At 37.2% G+C, this 21,948-nt stretch overlaps 3 pseudogenes; 2 read left to right on the top strand and 1 right to left on the bottom strand.

The window, feature by feature from the left end:
• Nucleotides 1–21,948, bottom strand: part of LOC130862662 (non-receptor tyrosine-protein kinase TNK1-like) — a 618,047-nt pseudogene that overhangs the window by 135,811 nt on the left and 460,288 nt on the right.
• Nucleotides 1–21,948, top strand: part of LOC130863092 (ankyrin repeat and LEM domain-containing protein 1-like) — a 111,465-nt pseudogene that overhangs the window by 12,089 nt on the left and 77,428 nt on the right.
• LOC130862671 (olfactory receptor 2G3-like) lies at nt 9,806–10,749 on the top strand (annotated as a pseudogene).

Below are 21,948 nucleotides of genomic sequence, written 5' to 3' on the forward strand. Positions count from 1 at the left end.
GACCAATTCATCAAGGTGAAATCTCAGTCCTGAATACCTATGCCCCAAATACAAGAGAACCCATATTTGTAAAAGAAACATGACTAAATCTTTTAGAATTTGACCCTGGGTTGTCTCAAGATTGTAGATACAGCGAGGACAACATTCAGCCCATCCTTTAACCAGATTGGGTTCTATAGCTATGTTCAAGACAATAATAATGTCTTATAAATTGAATACAAGCATTTATTGAAAGAAACACAAAAGTGAAATACAAGAACATGCCACAAAACAAAAAAAAAAGCAAAACTTGAGCTAAAATACCTCTTTTTTTTTCTTCCTGAGACTCTCTCACAGTTTCCCAAGGCATGAATCAGTATGAAGCATTTTGACTGTATTTTGACACTTTGAATATTAAGTATGTCCACTGTTGCTTCTGGGAGTTTAGTATGGCCTGGCCACAGATAACACAAGGAAAATATGTGTTGGCTATTATCCACTACCAGCCCAGCTGTCAGAATAGAAAACAGAGTATACAAATATTCATTGGATTGACAATTTTGTGTGATTAACATTCCTAGTTTCCCCAGTTCTATCTGTGAACATGTGAACCTTTTGACTCCCTACAAATTATAATATTTGTACCTTTACTTTCGTACCTCCAACTCTCCTATATACCACACATCCCAGTTCTCCTTCAACTGTGTCCTTTTTTCATGCATTGTTATTTTTTTAATATTTTAAATATTTATATGATTTATTATAATTTTTTAATTATTTATTTTTATTCTTTTTTAATTAAAATTTCTACCTGCTCCCCATTTCCCATTTCCCTCCCCCTTCTCCCACATATTGCCCCCTTCCCCCACTCCCCTCCCCCTATCCCCACTCCTCTTCTCCTCCTCCCACTCCATTCCCCCTCCCTCTCGATACTGAAGAGCAGTCCAAATTCCGTGCCCTGAGGGAAGACCAAGGTCCTCCCTCTTCTATCTAGGTCCAGGACGGTGAGCTTCCAAACAGGCTAAGCTCCCACAAAGCCAGTTCATGTATTCGGATCAAAACCTAGTGCCATTGTCCTTGGCTTATCATCAGCCTTCATTGTCTGCCATGTTCACAGAGTCCAGTTTCAATCCATACTTATTCAGTCCCAGTCTAGCTGGCCTTGGTGGGCTCCCAATAGAGCAGTTCCACTGTGACAGTGGGTGGGTGACCCCTCGTGGTCCCGACTTCCTTGCTCATGTTCTCCCTCCCTCTGCTCCTCATTTGGACCTTAAGAGCTCAGACCGTTGCTCCAAATTGAGTCTCTGTCTCTATCTCGATCTATCGCCAGATGAAGGTTCTAAGGTGATATGCAAGATATTCATCAGTATAGGATAAGGTCATTTCACGTTCCCTCTCCTCAGTTACCCAAGGTACCAGCTGGGGACATCTCCCTGGACACCTGCGAGCCCCTCTAGAGTCAAGTCTCTTGCCAATCCTAAGATGGCTCCCTTAGTTAGGATATATATTTCGCTGCTCCTGTATCCACCCTTCCTATATTCCAACCATCCCAATCCCCCAAGCTACTCCCATCCTCCCCTTCTCACGTTTCTACCCCATTTCCCCTTAGCCCCATGCCACCTCACCCTCAAGTTCCCAGTTTTTGCCCGGCAATCTTGTTTACTTCCCCTATCCAGGCAGATGACTATACGATTTTCTTTGGGTTCACTTCCTTATTTAGCTTCTCTAGGATAACAAATTATATGTTCACTGTCCTTTATTTATGGCTAGAAAACAATTATGAGTGAGTACATCCCATGTTCTTCTTTTTGGGTCTGGATTACCTCACTCAGGATAGTGTTTTCTATTTCCATCTTTTTGCATGCAAAATTCGAGAAGTCATTGTTTTTTACCGCTGAGTAGTACTCTAATATGTATATATTCCACACTTTCTTCATCCATTCCTCCATTGAAGGGCATCTAGGTTGTTTCCAGGTTCTGACTATTACAAACAATGCTGCTATGAACATTGTTGAAAAAATACTTTTGTCATATAATAGGGTATCTCTTGGGTATATTCCCAAGAGTGGTATTACTAGATCTTTGGGTAGGTTGATCCCAAATTTCCTGAGAAATCACCACACTGAATTCCAAAGTGGTTGCACAAGTTTGCATTCCCACCAGCAATGGATGAGTGTGCTCCTTACTCCACAACCTCTCCAGCAAACGCTATCATTGGTGTTTTAGATTTTAGCCATTCTGACAGGTGTAAGATGGTATCTCAAAGTTGTTTTAATTTGAAATTCCCTTATCACTAAGGAGGTTGAGCATGACCTTAAGTGTCTTTTGGCCATTTGAATTTCTTCTGTTGAGAATTCTCTGTTCAGTTCAGTGTCCCATTTTTAATTGGGTTAATTAGCATTTTAAAGTCTAGTTTCTTGAGTTCTTTATATATTTGGAAGATCAGAAATTTGTTTGTTGCAGAGTTGGTGAAGATCTTCTCCCAGTCGGTGGGTTGCCTTTTTGTCTTAGTGACAGTGTCCTTTGCTTTACAGAAGCTACTCAGTTTCAGGAGGTCCCACTTATTCAATGTTGTCCTTAATGTCTGTGCTGATGGGGATGTACGTAGGAAGTGATCTCCTGTACCCATATGTTGTAGAGTACTTCCCACTTTTTCTTCTATCAGGTTCAGTGTGTTCAGACTGATATTGAGGTCTTTAATCCATTTGGACTTGTGTTTTGTGCATGGCGATAGATATGGATCTATTTTCATTCTTCTACAGGTTGACAATCAGTTCTGCCAGCACCATTTGTTGGAGATGCCTTCTTTCTTCCATTGAATACTTTTAGCACCTTTATCAAAAATCAGGTGTTCATAGGTTTGTGGGTTAAAATCGGGTCTTCTACTCGATTCCATTGATCGACTTCTCTGCTTTTATGCCAATACCAAGCTGTTATCAATACTGAATCTCTGTAATAGAGTTTGAAGTCAGGGATGGTAATGCCTCCCGAAGTTCCTTTATTGTATAAGATTGTTTTGGATATCCTGAGTTTTTTGTTTTTCCATATAAAGTTGATTAATGTCCTCTCAAGATCTGTGAAGAATTTTGATGGGATTTTAATGGGGATTGCATTGTATCTATAAATTGCCCTTGGGAGAATTGCCATTTTTACTATGTTGATCATTCCAATCCAAGAGCAAGGGAGATCCTTTCATTTTCTGGTATCCTCTTCAGTTTCTTTCTTCAATGTCTTAAGGTTCTTGTCAAATAGATCTTTCACATCCTTGGTCAGAGTAACCCCAAGATATTTTATGCTATTTGTGGCTATTGTGAAAGGTAATGATTCTCTAATTTCCCTCTCTGCTTCCTTATCCTTTGTGTATAGGAGGGCAACTGATTTTTTGGAATTGATCTTGTATTCTGCCATGCTACTAAAGGTGTTTATCAGCTGTAGGAGTTCTTTTCTGGAGTTTTTGGGTCGCTTATGTACACTATCATCATATGCAAATAATGAAAGTTTAACTTCTTCCTTTCCAATTTGAATTCCTTTGATCCCCTTATATTGTCTCATTACTATCGCTAGAACTTCAAGCACTATATTGAAGAGGTATGGAGAGAGTGGACAGTCGTGTCGTGTTCCTGATTTTAGTGGGATGGCTTTGAGTTTCACTCCATTTAATTTGATGTTTGCTGTCGGTTTGCTATAAATAGCTTTTTTTATGATTAGATATGACCCTTGTATCCCTAATCTCTCTAAGACCTTTATCATAAAGGGATGTTGAATTTTGTCAAATGCTTTTTCAGCATCTAATGAAATGATCATATGTTTTTTTTCTTTCAGTTTATTTATATGATGGATTATATTGATAGATTTACGTATGTTGAACCAGCTCTGCATTCCTGGGATGAAGCCTACTTGATCATAAAGGATAATTTTTCTAATGTGTTCTTGGATTTGGTTTGCCAGTATTTTATTGAGGATTTTCACATCGATGTTCATAAGTGAGATTGGCCTGTAGTTCTCTTTCTTGGTTGGGTCTTTGTGTGGTTTTGGTATCAGAGTAACTGCAGCTTCATAAAAAGAATTTGGCAATGATTTCTCTGTTTCAACATTGTGAAATACATTAAGGAGTATAGGTATTAGGTCTTCTTGGAAGTTGTGATAGGATTCTGCATTGAAGCCGTCTGGACCTGGGCTTTTTTTGGTAGGGAGGTTTTTTATAATAACTTCTAATTCTTCGCAACTAACAGGTCTATTTAAATTGTTCACCTCGTCCTGGTTTAACTTTGGTATGTGGTACTTATCTAAAAAAGTGTCCATTTCTTTTACATTTTCCAATTTTGTGGCATACAGGCTTTTGTAGTAAGATCTAATTTTTTTCTTAATTTCCTCTCTATCTGTAGTTATGTCTCCCTTTTCGTTTCTGATCTTGTTAATTTGCGTATTCTCTCTCCACCCTTTGATTAGTTTAGATAGAGGTTTATCAATCTTGTTGATTTTCTCCAAGAACCAGCTTTTTGTTTCATTGATTCTTTGGATTGTTTTCTGTGTTTCTATTTAGTTGATTTCAGCCCTCAGTTTAATTATTTCCAGTCTTCTATTCCTCCTAGATGAGTCTGCTTCTTTTTTTCTAGAGCTTTCAGGTGGGCTATTAAGTCTCCAATGTGTGCTTTTTCCGTTTTCTTTAAGTGGGCACTTAGGGCTATGAACTTTCCTCTTAGGATTGCTTTCATAGTGTCCCATAGGTTTGAGTATGTTGAGTCTTCGTTTTCATTGAATTCAACAAAGACTGAGTGGGTAGCCTTAGTGTAGGAGCAGGAAGCTGTTCCTCAGCAAAGGACCTTGCAGACAAGGCAGGCTTGGGGGGGTGGTCATGTGTAGGAAAGAAAGCCCTGCAGCAGGAGCTGGGGGATTGGGGTTTGTGCTCTCTTCTGGAACAGTCCGCCCCTGGATAGCACACACTCACCCGTCCAGATGGAACTGCTCAGCACCTAAACAGGGACACCTGGTAGCCCAATGAGCCTGGGACAAAAGGAAGAATGTGGCAGGCAGGGCGGGGTCCAGAAGGGCACAGAACACCCTGCAGCCCGAGTTGAAGGTGCCCTTGCTCCCTTGCGAGGGAACTTGAGGCCTGCCTGGTAGGCAGGCACTCACCGCTCTGCGTGGGTAGCCTTAGTATAGGAGCTGGAAAATTGTTCTTGAGCAGAGGACTTAGCAGTCAGCAGGGCAAGCTTGGGCGGGGGAGCTGGTGGGCTGGATCATGTGTAAGAAAAGGGGCCCTGCAGCACGAGCTGGGGGAGGGGGTTTGTGCTCTCTTCCAGGACAGTCTGCCCCTGGATAGCACACACTCACCCATCCAGATGGAACTCCTCAGCCAAGGGGGAAGTATTTAAACTTAAAATTTTTAGTCAACTCATCATCCAGGGAAGTCCGGGAAGGAATTCTGAGCAGAAACCTGGAAGCCAAAATTGATACAGGGGTCATAGAGGAGTGTTTCTTACTAGCTTGTTTGATTATTATTTGCTCAGCCTGTTTCCTTAGATAGAGCACCACCAATCAAGGGGTGACACCACCCACAATGCCCTAGATCCTCCTACCTTAATTACTAAACAAGAAAATGAGCAACAGGGTTTTTTGTTTTGTTTTGTTTTGTGTTTTGCTTTTTGCAGGCTAACATGGTGGGTATATTTTTCTCAGTTGAGGTTCCTTCTTCATAACTGTAGCTTGTATCAAGTTGACATAAAACTAGCCACCATAGTTTTTCACTCAAGAAACCCAGGGCACCAGGAGCTTATCTAGTATCAATTAATTAATGAGTCAAAATTTCCCAATGCTTAATAGCTTATTTAAAAGAAAGTTTGCATTAAAATATTACTGCCAACTTAGACTCTATCAAAGAGTGATCTGATGATGTCTTATTTCTGCTCTATAGGCATAGAGAGAGGTATATTCCTTAAATCTATCTCAACATGACAGATACTTTTGTGTATGGAATGGTCATAACCTATATATCTCTTCCCCAATGTATATGCCTGTTTTCAGGTATGACATCAAATGAATTAAGTATTATTTTTAGGATCTTCTAAAAGTTATCACAAAGAAGGATTATATGTGTTGGTGTCTATGTTCTTCATGAGACCTTTGCTTATTAGCATTGATTTATGACTGATGTCAATAAGACGGTGCCCTCTCCATTTTTAAATGCAGGTTTCTGTGATGACGTCTCTCTACACTTGTCTTACTATCTGTTTTATATAAGTTCTTAAGATGTATTACTCAAGATCACTCAATGAAATGGTTGCAGGCAAATGATTTGGAACAAAGTAGGCTCAAGCAACTATAGTGCATGTGCTTTGCTTTATGTTTTTGAATGAAGTTCCAATGAACTTTGTGAATTTTTAAGAAGTTTATATGTGAGACCACAGAACCTTTTTATAAAATTAAAGAATATGGATAAAACTGTCAAAATAACTACTCTTGTTTCTCCTCAACAGAATCCACATATTAAAATTCATTCCTAGGACAATGGTTGCCATGTCATATATTCACCTTTATTCGAAGCTTTATGTTCTGATTATACAGAGACTACTAATCATGTCAATAAGGGAGATGATTCCATGAGAATTAGTTATCTAATCTTGAGACTTGCTCAGAGTAAGAAATCTATTCTCACTTTCTTCATAATCTAAGTCCAGCATGTGACCTGACAGCCTGGAAACATCTCATATTAAAGAATTACCTGTGAAGAAGCAGTGACTACAATACAGTATCCCAGAAGATTTTGTTCTTGGTCACTCTTGTGTCAGATGATAATTGCCCTTTTAGGAATATAGGGATCCCCAGATCCCAGTTTGGGCTGGCATCATTTCCTGCTGCAGTGATACACTTCAACATCCCCTAGCTCTGGCCAAAGCACTCACATCTGATATTTGGGCTTGGATTCAAAGATTCATTTTCAGAGTCTTGTGTTTATGAAAAGCAACATCTTTTCAGCCTATGAATGTAATTGGAAGGATGAGGGGACAAAACTTTCAGAGGTGAGGAAATAATAACCACCTGTTCTTCATCTCCTCGTCTCACCATTATACAAACTGTAGCTAAGAAAGTAATGTTTTCATCAACTGCCAAGTCAGTCTTCTTTAAGTGGCTCGGCTAATTATTTATATGTATTTTGGAATTCTGAGCAGTTTAAAAAATTTTTAATAACATAGTAAATTAAATTTCACTATAAACTTAGACTTAAATAATTTATATTTTACAGTTACCTTAAGTTTGTAGAATATATGTTCAGAAATAGAAAAAGCAAAGATAGCATAACAAAGAAAGATAATTTCTCCATTTGACAGAATTTCCTTATGACTTAGATTCTTTAAAATATGAACTCCTTCATAACATGGCAATAGTGTTGGACATACATGTGCTGCTGAGGAGACAGTTTATGCCTCTCTGTTTTTTGTGTATACATGGCAACTATTCGTGTTTCCTTGATTATGAATCACTGTATTTTCTGAAAAATTATAGAGAACTAAAAGCATTGCTTTTATATTAAATACTTACATTTAAAACAGAAGTAAATTAAGATGTTCATGTCTTTTATTTCCTCAACAAGACTGAGTTACATCAATCCATTAAGAAATCATGGCTATATCAGTAAAGAAGCTTGAAAATACAATATATAGCAGCTACCTTTACAAAAACACTAACATTTCTGGAAAAACTTATTTTATAGCATTATAATGTTAAAATATGGTTTCAAAATTATTGTTTCACACAATTCCTAAGGACAGTCAAGTACCTTGAATGATCAATGTGAAGTGCATACAGTTAGGGAAAAATACTTAGCTTTTTCATTAAATAAATGAATATTTTTCAGATAAATGAATATAAACATCGATGTTAAATTTGAATTAGATAATTTAAGAAACATACTATTTTATCACACCCTTTATCTGATTAATTTTTAAACAACATTTCTTAGTTAAGAGAGGAAAAATGGGAGAGTAGCAATTTTATAAGATGGTTAAGACAGCAACTTACTAAAAGTGTGTTAACATCTATTCTATTGTTTAAATATATTTGTTTGTTTTAGATATTTAAAAGAAGCATTTCTGCACATTTAGCATTTCCTTCCCCCTGCTCTTTGAAATAGACACATGTGTAAATTTGCATGGTTATAAACAAAGCCCCTCAGGATTTCAAAAAGGATGCCCAGGAAATTGACCCTTATAGGTAGGTAGAAGTTGATAAGCATGACTAAAGTAATCTTAGGAGACACTGAATGAATAAAGGAATTAAAACTTGATTAAGTGAGAAGTAACATTGTTATATTAGGTATCATTCTGAAAAGAGAAAGGAGGGTGAAATTGTGCAGAACTTGATTAAATGATAGTATGGGAAACTGGCATTTTTATAAATACTAATTTTACTTTAAGTAATATCCTATTTTACATTATTTTTATGAAATATGATAATGAAGCATTACAGTCAAAAGATAAGTGCTCCCCTATAAGGCTTCCTATCTAATATATTCATATAAAGTCTTTGATAAAACTAAATGAAATGGGAAAATAAGTGGTTTCTCTTAATATACAATATACACGTGTATGAAAATGACATTATGTAGCACAGTACTGTGTACAATGTATGTACACAAAGAAATGTTTTGGAAATCTAAATAAAGCAATAAATCAATTGAGCTTATATTCTCTATTGTTTTATACTATGAAGTTACAATAACAAGGAAAATAGGTTATAAAACACAAGTTCAAAGGTGGCTAATTAAGTCTTACTTACCGTAACATAAAAATAAAACTCACAAGTGTAAAATTATTTTTCAAGGCTCTAAAAGTATTCAAAACTAACAAGAGCATTCTATATTGACTGCTAAACTACTCAAGACTGCCTGCTTTCATATTATAAGAAAAATACTGGCAGACAACTAACCCATGCATTATGTCTAACAAACCATTAAATCACTATGGTTGTATAATTTTTTTCTCAGCATTTTACAAATACCCATTTCAGGAAGAGATGTGCAGTATCATTTCCTTTTACTTTTTCTTTCCAAATGCTTCTTTGTTACTTTTCCTACTGTCACAGTGGGATACCTACCAAAAACCTGTTTATATATTTGACAACTCTCTTTCTACCTTTCATGGGTAATTTTATAAGTGCTTTTGAAGAAAAGAGGGTGAATTTCTTAAAAGAATAAATGAGACAATTTGGAAAAACTGAGCAATCGATTGTTGAGTAATTTTCACAAGGTCTGTTTTTTTAGCTCTGAACTTTTTAAAGCATTTTCCTTTTATTTTTGAGATTGATAATTATGTCATTTCTCCCTTCGTTTTTCTTCCTCCAAACCCTCTCCTTGCTCTCTTTCAAACTTATGGCCTTTTCCAATAATTTTTACATGCACACATGCATTTAGGAATATCTATATATGCATATGTCCCGCTCAAACTGTAAGATGTTACTTGTATGTGTTTTCAGGACTGACCACTTGGGATTGGTTAATGAATTGGTGCACTTTTCCCTGGGTAAGACTCTTTTTCCTACTCTTATCCCTTACTTGTTTGTAGTTCTTTGTGTAGCTCTGTGCCTTTAACAGTTCTCATTCTCAGTAAACTCTTTATTCTTTGACTTTCCATTGAAACATGAATCTCAATCTCTCTCTCTCTCTCTCTCTTTCTCTCCCTCATTTTCCTACCTGTCTCCTATATAGAACATATCCTATCTTCCGTCTTTAGGATCCATGTTCTTCTAGCGGATTTCTGATCCCTTTCCATTTCCGTTTTATCGAACCTGCGCTTCTGTGTTTGCCGCCCTCCTTTGTATAGGTAGAGTGATGACAGTTAACGAGAGCTCAGGTGGTAATTTCATCCTGGTGGGCTTCTCTGATCAGCCACAACTTGGAAAGATCCTCTTTGTGGTGGTGCTAATCTCTTACCTCCTGACACTGGTAGGCAACACAGCCATCATCCTTGTCTCCTGTTTGGATTCCGTGCTCCAAACACCCATGTACTACTTTCTTACCAACCTCTCTTTTGTTGATATCTGCTTTTCCACCAGCATTGTTCCTCAGCTGCTGTGGAACCTCCATGGTCCAGCCAAGACAATTACTCCCACAGGTTGTGCTATTCAACTCTATGTGTCTCTGGCTCCGGGGTCCACTGAGTGTGTCCTCCTCGCAGTTATGGCATTTGATCGCTATGCTGCTGTTTGCCGGCCACTCCATTATGCCACAGTTATGCACCCACGGCTCTGCCAGGCTCTTGCAGGAATAGCATGGCTGAGTGGAGTGGGCAACACGCTGATTCAGGGCACCATCACCCTCCACCTGCCTCGCTGTGGGAACCACAGGATTTATCACTTCATCTGTGAAGTTCCTGCCATGATCAAGCTGGCCTGTGTAGCAACGAAGTGCAGCTATTCATGGCTTCCTTGGTGCTACTCCTCCTTCCCCTGGCACTCATCTTGGTATCATATGGGTACATTGCCCAAGTACTGATGAGGTTAAAGTCAGCTCTAACCTGGGGTAAAGCTCTTGGAACCTGTGGATCGCACCTGCTGGTAGTAGTGCTATTTTATGGCACAATCACTGCTGTCTATATCCAGCCTAATAGTTCGTATGCACATAGTCAGGGGAAATTCATCACCCTTTTGTACACTGTGGTTATTCCTACTCTAAACCCCCTCATTTACACTTTAAGAAACAAAGATGTGAAGGGAGCTTTGAAAAGGCTAGTGAGAAAAGATAACAGCCCCAGAGAGAAAATTCTTGCGAAGTAGAGATATGGATCTGTTTTCAGTGATATGGAGGTGCTTATCCAGAGGCAATACCCAGGATCACCCTGACACAGATTATCCATAACCAAACTCACAGGCCTCTCTGGAGAGCTACCAGCAATAAAACCGCTCCCCTAATTATTGTACCCAGAGATGTCCTATGCTGATAATCACATTATCTAATAAACTGAAAACAGTTGCTGTTGTCAAGACTCCTGCAATCAATTTTCTCTTTTTATAGTCACTTTTTAAATTAAGAATTCTGGCTCTATATTATTAAAGATTTCTATTGATTGATCTCTTTTGTCTAAAGTGTGTTTAATGCTAGCTAAAAGTCTTTGAGGCATTCTTTAGTAGTGTGTTCATGCAAACCCTGTGAGACATAGTTTCTATATCCTTGGACCAAGGTCTCCTGGTAATGCCCTAGTCTAAGCCATACACCCGTGTTTTTGTTTTCCCTCAATGGTCTGCTCCAGTGGGTCTCCTAGTGGAGGTTTTTTCATCCTGTGTTTTTGCTAAATGAGATTTTCACAAAAAAATTAATTTTACATATCAAGTTATGTACATTAGATGATAATTTCTGAACTGTGATTACTGTATTCAGAATATTAGGTGATTTTATTAAATAACATGATCTTAGAAATCCAGTCCCTTCCAGGCAAAACAAGACAAGAAATTTGTAGAACTAAAAAATGATTATGAATTCCTCGGTTCTCAGATTCAGCCTTCTCTAGTTAGTTTGTAAAATTCTTTAAATGTTTAAATAATGTAAAATGCATGTTCTTTTGGTTTTCTTTAACTAGTCTAAGCAGAGGTAAAAGAACTTATAAAATTTCAAATTGGACAAGATAAGAAGAAAATGTATTTCTTAAAGCCATTAAATCTAAACTTAAAAGTCACCCCAATTATCTTTAATTTGTCTTATTAACTCTCAAATATCAAATTAAACAACCCATTAACAACATTAAAAATTAAGCTTGATTACTGAAATTGATTGAAGTAATTTTTTTGTGGAACTGTCCTGTTTAAAGTTAGATTGTTAACTTGTGGGTATTTTTATTACATTTACAATAGAGTTTACCCACTGTTCACTGCTTCTGTCTGATTCCAAGAAGCCAGACATTGCTACACAGCCAACATTATTAAGTAAAATCAAAGGGAAGGTAATGGACCAAGATCTCAATAGATAAACAGTTTTCAAATAAAATTACAACACCTTGATTTCTGATTTAAAATTACTATAAAGATGTAGGAATCGAGCCAGTGTGAAGTATTCAGCATTCAGAAAGCATGATAGATCAGCAGACCAAAATGGAGGGCTCAGTCACAAATACTTGACATTTTCAGTGGCTTTGCTTATGACTTTCTCTAGTTTTTGATAAAACAATTTAAAATATTTATCATACTTTATTAATGCATGTGTCTTTGTGCACAAAGCATACAGATACCAAGGAATTAAGAGAACTATTGGATTCCCTAGAGCTGGAATTGTCTGTCGGAGTCCACAATATACAGTGAATGTACAGATGACAGACCAACAGGCAGATCCTCTGGAAGTGTATACGTCCATGTCCACATGGAGCAACCCGATTTTAGAAAAATCACTGTCATATCTGTAAAAACCTTGTGAAGCCATGACTTTTCCCTTCAAAATGGAATTCCTTCCCAAAACACTTCAGCAGTGTGACTTCTGCACAGACAAGAGAGTAACCTTGCTCCATCCCCCACCCACCACACACAAACCAGAAGGCCTTAGGGTCATATCATTCATTCTTTGTTCTAATAGTCAAATTTACATAGAGACAATCTCACAAAATTGCCTGTTGACAGACAACATAAAAATTTCTGTAGAAGACAGGTACTTGGTGGGTGGAATTTTCTTCCTTTCTTTCTTTATATTTGCCATTGGGAGTCATTTTATTTCTATGTTCCTTTAGGTGTGATTCCATAATCCAATTTTAAAAAGTGGTTGGATACTCTCATAACATTTGCGCTGCTGTTTGTGCCACTATAGTTTGCAGGTGGATGCTAGATCCTGTTGATGGGTGTAGATGGGTGGATGGTGATAGTGGATCACTCGTTTGCCATCAATTGTACTATTCTCTGCAAGAGTATGTTCACATAAGTAGTAATGTCAGTTCATAGACACTACAAATGATCCACAAAAAGAGTTATTTGGGAATAGCTTAAAGAGTAATAAAAAAGAGGGCATAAGTGGGGTAAAAAGCAAGAAAACTCTTATGTAGCAAATACTGCATTTAAATCTACAGAAAATGTTCTCATTGCCACAGCTATAAATAGCCAACAAATCTATGAACAAAATATCTCACAAAGGAATAGCAAAAAGTTACTTTGCATCCTGTTTTGTGAGATTATTCTCTTTTTAGAGTCTGGTAGCAAGGTAAACTGTGCCTTTGTCAGCTAGAGACCTAGAAGTAGCTCTCCATTGAGGCCAGCGGCCTGATTTTTACTAATGAAGAGAACTGAGAAGACATCTGCAGCCTTGTAGGAGGAGCTGGTATGCTTGCTGCTCTTAAACTGACAAAGCTATAATCAATCAGCATAGTCATCAACACCATGAGAGATCTGAGAAAAATAAATAACATTAAAAAACATATTAAAGGCTTATCCAATATAATCAAGTTGGCTTCATCCCAGTGATGCAAACATGATTCAGCATGCAGAAATCAATAGACATAATCCACCACATAAACAGACTAAAAGACAAAAACCATGTAATCATCTCATTGGATGCTGAAAAGGCCTTTGACAAAATCCAACATCCTTTCTTGGTAAAAGTCCTAGAGAGCTTAGGGATACAAGGGATATGCTTCAATACAATAAAGACAATTTATAGTAAACCCATAGCCAACATCAACCTAAATGGAGAGAAACTCAAAACATTTCCTATGAAACAAGACAAGATTGTCTACTATTTCCATACCTATCCAATATAGGACTTAAATTCTTACCTAGAACAATAAAACAACTGAAGAAAATCAAGGGACTACAAATAGGAAAGACTGACAGACAGAAAGACTATGACAACATGCACAAGACCTTCAAAGGTTCAAACTAGAAAAAAATTCAGCACTGAGAAGAGGAGTATGGCAGGCTTCATGCTTAGGAGAAGTTACTTAACACAAGACAAACTCCATGCTGTTGGTGTGTGTGTGTGTGTGTGTGTACTTTTTGTTTTGTTTTGTTTTTGTCTTACTGACTTTTTCTATTAGATTTTCATTCTTTTTGTTTTTTGTTGCTTCTCTTTTCTTTTTCTTTTTGAGAGGAAAAAAATCCATAAAGTTGGGTGGGTAGGGAGTTAGAGATGATAAAGGAGTTGGGGGAAGGCAAAGAATATGGTCAAAATATATTATATGAAAAATAATAACAATTTTCAGAAGTTCATCATAAAATAAATGAAATCCTTTCTTCAAAAATTGGAAACAAGATAATGACTTAAGTTAATAAAAAAAACCACAATATTATTGAATAACAAATAGTGAAATGGTAATTCCCTAGCATGATAGATAATTTCTGTATACTATCAAAAACTGGAACCAAAAAATCTATTATGCTCTGTTCCTTACATGCAGAGAAATCACAATGGAAACAAATCTATTACACAATGCAATATGAGATAAAAAATACATTGTGAGGAAGACTGAGGAAAGTAACACAGTCAGAAGGATTTTATGGGGCCCTCTTCTCATTACTGTCTTCCACAGCAGTGCAGATCATTACCACAGCCACTCATTTATCAGGAAGGTAACTCAAAATACTGATTAAAGGAAGATTAGATATAAAACTTTATCTTTATCTTTATAACATGCAAAATATTGAAGGTAGGAAATTATATTTCATTTTGTTTGTGTATGGCACAAAATGACTAAATTTCATGTAGATGTGTTTTTACACTTTTAAAAAGTTGCTACCCCTATTCATTTTCCACACAACATTTCTAATAAAATTTAATATATACTTAATCATTTTTTGTTTTGTTGAACTAATTGACTATTTCATATAAACAATAACAAGTAGTCACAATCAGGATAGTTTTTCTGATTAGAAGAATAATGGCTGTTAGCAAGTCTGCTCTGGAACCAAGGACTGGATTTCAATAGGACCTGTTTTCACCTAAGCTGAATTCTATCCTTGCTCTTGTTCTCTTCCAAGTATCTTCTTCACTGCTGCCTTGACATCCTTGTTCCTCAAGGTATAGATAAGAGGGTTAAGCATTGGGGTCATGAGTCCGTAGAAGAGTGCCAAAAGCTTGCCCTTCAGTTTTGCTGAGCTGCTGTTAGGTGCCATGTATGCATATCCACTGATGGCAGAGCCATAGAACATTACGACCACCAAAAGATGGGACCCACAAGTGTGAAAAGCCTTCTTCCGACCTTCAGAAGACTGTATCCTTATGACTGCTCTGACAATATTGACATAAGAGAAAAGAATTAACCCAAGTGGGATAACTTTTATGACAACCACAGCAGCATACATCTCTATCTCATTGACCCAGGTGTCAACGCATGATAACTGAAGCATGGCAGGTACCTCACAGAAGAAATTCTCTATCTGGTATTTCCCACAACGAGGCAACAAAGAAGTCAGGACTGTCTGCACCAAGGAGTTGCTGAAACCAGTTACCCAGGCTACTGCTGCCAACAGCTGAGAGTGCATGACAACTGTGTGACGCCGAGGCTGGCAGATGGCCACATAGCGATCACAAGCCATGATGGAGAGAAGGCCGAGGAAGATGAACAGTTGTGCTATGCATCCCTCATAGCTGATGCTTCTCTTATGGCTCTGTACATTTATCAGCATCTGGGCGACAGTAGAAGTAGTATAGCAGAGATCTAAACAGGAAAGGTTGGCCAGGAAGAAATACATGGGGGTATGGAGTTTAGGATCAAGGCGAGACAAAATGATAATAGCTGAATTACCAAAGAGGGTCAATATATAGAAGATGGAGACGACGACAAGGAGAGCCATCTCCAGTCGGGGCCATTCAGAAAAGCCTACCAGAACAAAGCCGCTGGTGTGATGAGGGGTGCTATTGAGCCTTCTCATTGCTGGAATTCCATACTGAAAAATATCAATAATAGAGCTTTGCCGTCCTGGTTATCCTTAATGTTTCATGTAGTAAAGAAACTGGATAGGGGATGCTGAAACAAAACCATGAATAACTTCATTTTATTTCCGCAATAAGAAAAATAGTATTAACAGCTGTGCATGTATAGTCTGTCATCCGTTCTTATACCCACATTTTTACAAGTAAAGAGTTTTAGAAAGTCAAATTAGAACCAGGCATGGTGACTCACACTGGTAACCCCAACACTTGAAAGGCTGAAGCAAGAGGATTTATGTGAAAGAAAGGCCAGCACGGATTGCAGAGTGAGGCTCTGTGTCTCTCCATTGCTCCCGCAAGCTACCCAAATACCGAACAAAAATAAAGAAATAAAAGGCAAATATAATAAAGATGTATTATATGATACTTGTTATCAGGTGTATCTATTAACACAGAAGAAAGTGAAAACCTCACTGAAGCTTCATTAAGTTTGTAATTTACTCAAAATATTTTTGAACATAATTTTTCTCAATTGAACTTGCCTTCCTGTAGGTTCTTTTATTTATTTTTTAAAAGAGAACAAACTATCCTTTTTTTTTCATTTCACGTACCAATACCCCCTTCCTCCCCTCCTCCCATTCCCTCCACCTTTCCCCCAACCCCATTCATGCCTCAGAGAGAGTAAGGCACATTCCTGCAGGTTCTTAATACTTTTGTATAATAGAAGTTTGAAATTGCTACCCATGAAAAGCAGTCAGTTGGTGGTGACAAATATACTTCTTTTTCTTTTCTTTTCTGTTTTTTTTTTTTTTGTAGAATCTTCTCTCTGCTTAATATAATTAAGACAACAAGGATAAAACCTCTAAAACGCAGGATAATGTGCATGTAAAATTAATATACAAAGATGTTTAGCCACAGAATAATGAGGAGTTAACATCACTGAGACTGATGGTATAAAATGTGTCCTTTTTTGTTTATGTAAAGAAATATACACACAGCGTGGCAGTGGTGGCACATGCCTTTAATCCCAGCACTTCCCTTGGAAGGCAAAGGCAGGCAGATCTCCATGAGTTCAAGGCCATTCTGTTCTACAAGAGCGAATTCCAGAATAGGCTCCAAAGCTACCAAGAAACCTGTCTCAAAAACAAACAAACAAAAAACAAAAAAAGGAAAAAGAAACATACACACACATACACCAACAGTCAAATAACACAAACTATAAAAGTCAGTTTCCAGAGATGATCTCATTTTTTTCCAATTTAGTCATACTTCCTACATGAGGAAAATTCTCACATGATTTCTTAAAATTTTGCATTATATTCATGTAATCTTCCTGAAGCTAGAATGATTGTTTATATATTCAGCTTTATGCAGCAGAATGGGAAAAGTTGTGAAGAATATTTTTAAAAATTATCTGGTACTTGTTTGTGTTGTGACAGCCACCAAAAATATGACTATGTACATATGCAAATTGATTGCATTGTATGTTTCATGCTCCTTTGTGTAAAATAAACACTTGGTTTAAATGAGAACAAATTACTCAAATTACACAGTTGAAGTACAAGGTTACATAAATGTAATATTGTTGTTGAGATACCAAACATTATCACGACTCTTGGTAAAAAGGTTTTGTAACCACTTTAGAGATAATGTTTAATTTAATTTAAGAATAGTTTTAATCCCAAAATAAAGATATGTATAATTCTATTCCTTCACTTACTATAGAATTTTTGACAGTTTTATATGAATTTGTTTTTATCGCCATCTTATTTTTGACAAAGTTGTACATGCTGTCTATAAATAATTTGAGAAATTTGAGAAATATGACTAAATATAGTGACTTATTCATGTGATAATAAATCCTAATAATTATTGTTGAAAACACTTTTCCTCAGCTCTGTTAGCATTTTTCAATAATAGAAGGTATCTTTTTACCTATAGTCACCCCTTTGTATGATAGATTTCTTGTTCTTATCTCTCTTGTTTCACTGAAATGTCTTATTCTTTGCTAATTATCTATGCAATTCCTTCTGTACCTCTCCAGCATCCCAGTAACTTTTGTTCAGCTCTGGTTCTGCCAGATCTTACATGCTGTTTGTCCAGCCAACAAAAGTAGTTATCTCAGAATAACTCATTATATGAAGCAGGCAAGATATAAAAGGTGAAATATTTTCTCACTTTTTTGAGATATATTTAGTTGAAATCATGAAAAAAACACAAAAATAAAAAATGTGTTCTTTGCCTTTCATAGAATTAACAATTTTATTTTACAATTGTATTACTTTTTCCATATTTCTTTTTTATTTTTTTTATTATTTATTTATTTATTTTTGGATTTTCGAGACAGGGTTTCTCTGTAGCTTTTTGGTTCCTGTCCTGGAACTAGCTCTTGTAGACCAGGCTGGCCTCGAACTCACAGAGATCTGCCTGCCTCTGCCTCCCAAGTGCTGGGATTAAAGGCGTGCGCCACCATCACCCGGCTTTCCATGTTTCATTTAGTGATTGTGCTTTGTTTTCTACTAACCAATTACAATAGATGTGGCTAAATATAGTTCCCCTCCAAAGAACATTGTAGTTCCTCTTACTGATATTTGTCATACTTGACATTATGGTTTCAATTATTTCCTGTCAGAGCCCTCAATGAAGACATCAGGAGCTGTTGTTTGGAACAGAGAAAACATCCATGCATTTCATCTCAGTCACTTTATAGCCCTCATAGTGGAATTACTGGCTAAGGAAGATATCATAGAAATTCAGTGATTGGATGTAAGAGAGTAGATATGGAACAAAAAAAATTTCATGACATGAAAAATTTCAGGTTGATTACTATCCCACAATGGCAAAGAATGTTTTGGTCACCAGTTTCCTTGTGGTTCATGAATTTCATAATGGATATAAGCAGAACTATTTGATAAATTGAGGAGATAAACATCCTAAGTATAATTTGAGTTACCAGATCATAGTAATAAACAGATTGTTCTTTTGCATGTACCAATAAGCATTCCTTTTGGATTTAACTGAGATAAACATGAGAATTAATATTTTACGAAAAGAAAGGTGTAAGACTTTTAGCCTTCATGGATGGTCTTTGGACAATAGAGAACATCTGGAAATGGTATTTAAAGTGTAACAAACCACAAAATTGGATTTCACTCATGGTGGCATTTCATCTTGAACAGCATGACTTCTACATTTTTAAAGTATATGATTCATTACTAATTTTAAGGAAAACACAGCTAAAAGAAATTTTTAAAATTTCTAAATGAAATGGTGTTTCCTGAGAAAATTTTCCAAATAGCCTTTATTATTCTGAGAAAGTTTATAAGACAGAGTAGATATGTTTAGAGGTTTACTTAGAAAATAATATTTATAGCTATTTTAAACAAATAGTTGACAACAATTATTCAAAAAATGTTCTCATGCTTACATTCATAAAAAAAATGTAGCCTTTCAGTTTTAAGAAGAAAAGGAGTTTATGTGTAGGGTGCATGATCAGATTGCCATGGGTAGAAGGCTCCTAATAACCTGTCTTTTCATTGTTTTTCTTTTTGCAAGCTAACTAGAGTGATAATAAACTCAATGAGCATTTGCAAGGTTCATTGTGAGTAAGCAGTGCAAATAAAAAATGTAGACTCCCTAATCCTCAGTGGCCATTCTTTGCAGATTATAGCTAATACATATAGAATTATGACTATGTGGTAAAGAGGAATCCAGATTCTTGATTATTTAAATCATTTCTCAAACCTATAAGTTGGTTTCTTATGAAATCTCCTTTGGTTTTGAGGACAATGTCAGTTCATGCTTTAGCATAACTACCTGGCACAGCTTCTCCTGCCATTCACTTGGCTATCCTGATGGATGAAACTAGTAATCCAATCTCAATATCACCCATGATGGTCAAGTTTAAGATGACTAGCCGGGTGGTGGTGGCGCACGCCTTTAATCCCAGCACTCGGGAGGCAGAGGCAGGCGGATCTCTGTGAGTTCAAGTCCAGCCTGGTCTACAAGAGCTAGTTCCAGGACAGGAACCAAAAGCTACAGAGAAACCCTGTCTCGAAAATCAAAAAAAAAAAAAAAAAAAAAAAAAAAAAAAAAAAAAAAAAAGATGACTTTGGTTTAATTTATTGTAAATTAATTTTTTTATTGACTGTAGTAATTTTAATTCCCAATCCCTGTTGTGCCTCTCTCCTGCATTGCTTATAGCCTCTAACTGTGAAACAAATGTTTTTACTATCATTACAGTTCACAAAGCAATACTTTGAAAAATATAAGAAATAAAAGTAAAGTTACCGTTTTTAGAATACTGACTGCTCATCCTAATGGAAGATGTGTCTCGGGTTTCTGGGTACCTCACTTCTTAGGCTGGCTTCCCCTTTCGCTTCTGTAGTTCCTTGCAGCTCTGAACCTTCGGTGTATCTAACCCTCACCACAAATCTGACTCTGCTTATTTTGTAAGTCACATTTGCCTATAATCTGCCTTTTAACCCTTGTAGACTAGTGACATTAGAACCAAATGTGCTAGAAATTCTGACCTTAGGGAGTCAGTCCCTCTGTTGCAATTAAGCAGAATTTAAGTAAATGAGAATTTTGGCCATGGGGGAAAATACAATAGCAGCATAAATTATTACAAAGCTATTAAATTTTATGTGATTCTTCTACTGGTCTTATCTCACTTTTTAAAAAATTATCTATTTCTTTTGTGTAATACACACTGAAGACACTTTATATTTAAAGTTACATTCAATTTTGAAGATGCCCCCTAGCTGCTGGACTGACCCTCAGTTCTCCTTGAGACTCTTTCCAGTAAGGATGCTCTGAGATACTAATGAACTGTGCCTTACAGTTGCCTGCTTTTGAAATTAGGTTAATAAGCAGCATGTAATTAATATTATTTGTGACTGGTTTCTGTTGTCTAACATTTATGCTTTTCACATATCATTCCACCTATGAAAAGAAGATGTACAACAGCAATTATACTTTTGGTTATATTTAGGGGCACATGATGTGGAAAGAACTTTCTCGTATATATCTTTCAATGAACAAATGAATAATTTTTATTTTTTGCTAAATCTAGGAATGTAATTTCTTTTTTCCATATTTACAAGTAATTTTTTCTTTTTTATTATTATTTCATTAAAAATTTCTACCTTCTCCCATCCTCCCATTTCCCTCCCGCTCCCCCCACTCCCCTCCCCCTCCCTCTCCAGTCCAAAGAGCAGTCAGGGTTCCCTGCCCTGTGGGAAGTCCAAGGCCCTCCCCGCTCCATCCAGGACTAGGAAGGTGAGCATCCAAACAGACTAGGCTCCCACAAAGTCATTACATGCAGTAGGATCAAAACCCAGTGCCATTGTCCTGGGCTTCTCAGTCAGTCCTCCTTGTCAGCCACCTCAGGGAGTCTGGTTTGATCACATGCTCCATCATCCAGCTGGCCTTGGTGAGTTCCCAATAGATCAGCCCCACCGTCTCAGTGGGTGGGTGCACCCCTCGTGGTCCTGACTTCCTTGCTCATGTTCTCCCTCCTTCTGCTCCTCATTTGGACCTTGGGAGCTCAGTCCATTGCTCCAATGTGGGTTTCTGTCTCTATCTCCAACCATCGCCAGACGAAGGTTCTATGGTGATATGCAAGATATTCATCAGTATGGCTATAGGACAGGGTCGTTTCAGGCTCCCTCTCCTCAGCCGCCCAAGGATCTAGCTGGGAACATCTCCATGGACACCTGGGACTATCTCTAGAATCAAGTCTCTCGCCAACCCTAAAATGGCTCCCTTAATTAAGATATATACTTCCCTACTCCCATATCCACCCTGCCTTCATCCCAACTGTCCCATTCCCCCAAGCTCTCCCCCTTCTCCCCTTCTCACTTTTTTCTCCCCATTTCCCATTACCCCGACCCCACCCCACCCCCAAGTTTCCAATTTTTGCCTGGCAATCTTGTCTCCTTCCAATATCAGGAGGATAATTATGTTTTTCTTTGGGTTCATCTTATTTAGCTCCTCTAGGATCTCATATTATAGAGTCAATGTCCTTTATTTATGGCTAGAATCCACTTATGAGTGAGTACATACCATGTTCCTCTTTTTGGGTCTGGGTTACCTCACTCAGAATAGTGTTTTCTATTTCCATCCATTTGCATGCA

This window comes from Chionomys nivalis, chromosome 20, assembly GCF_950005125.1.
Source record: "Chionomys nivalis chromosome 20, mChiNiv1.1, whole genome shotgun sequence".
Taxonomy (NCBI): domain Eukaryota; kingdom Metazoa; phylum Chordata; class Mammalia; order Rodentia; family Cricetidae; genus Chionomys; species Chionomys nivalis.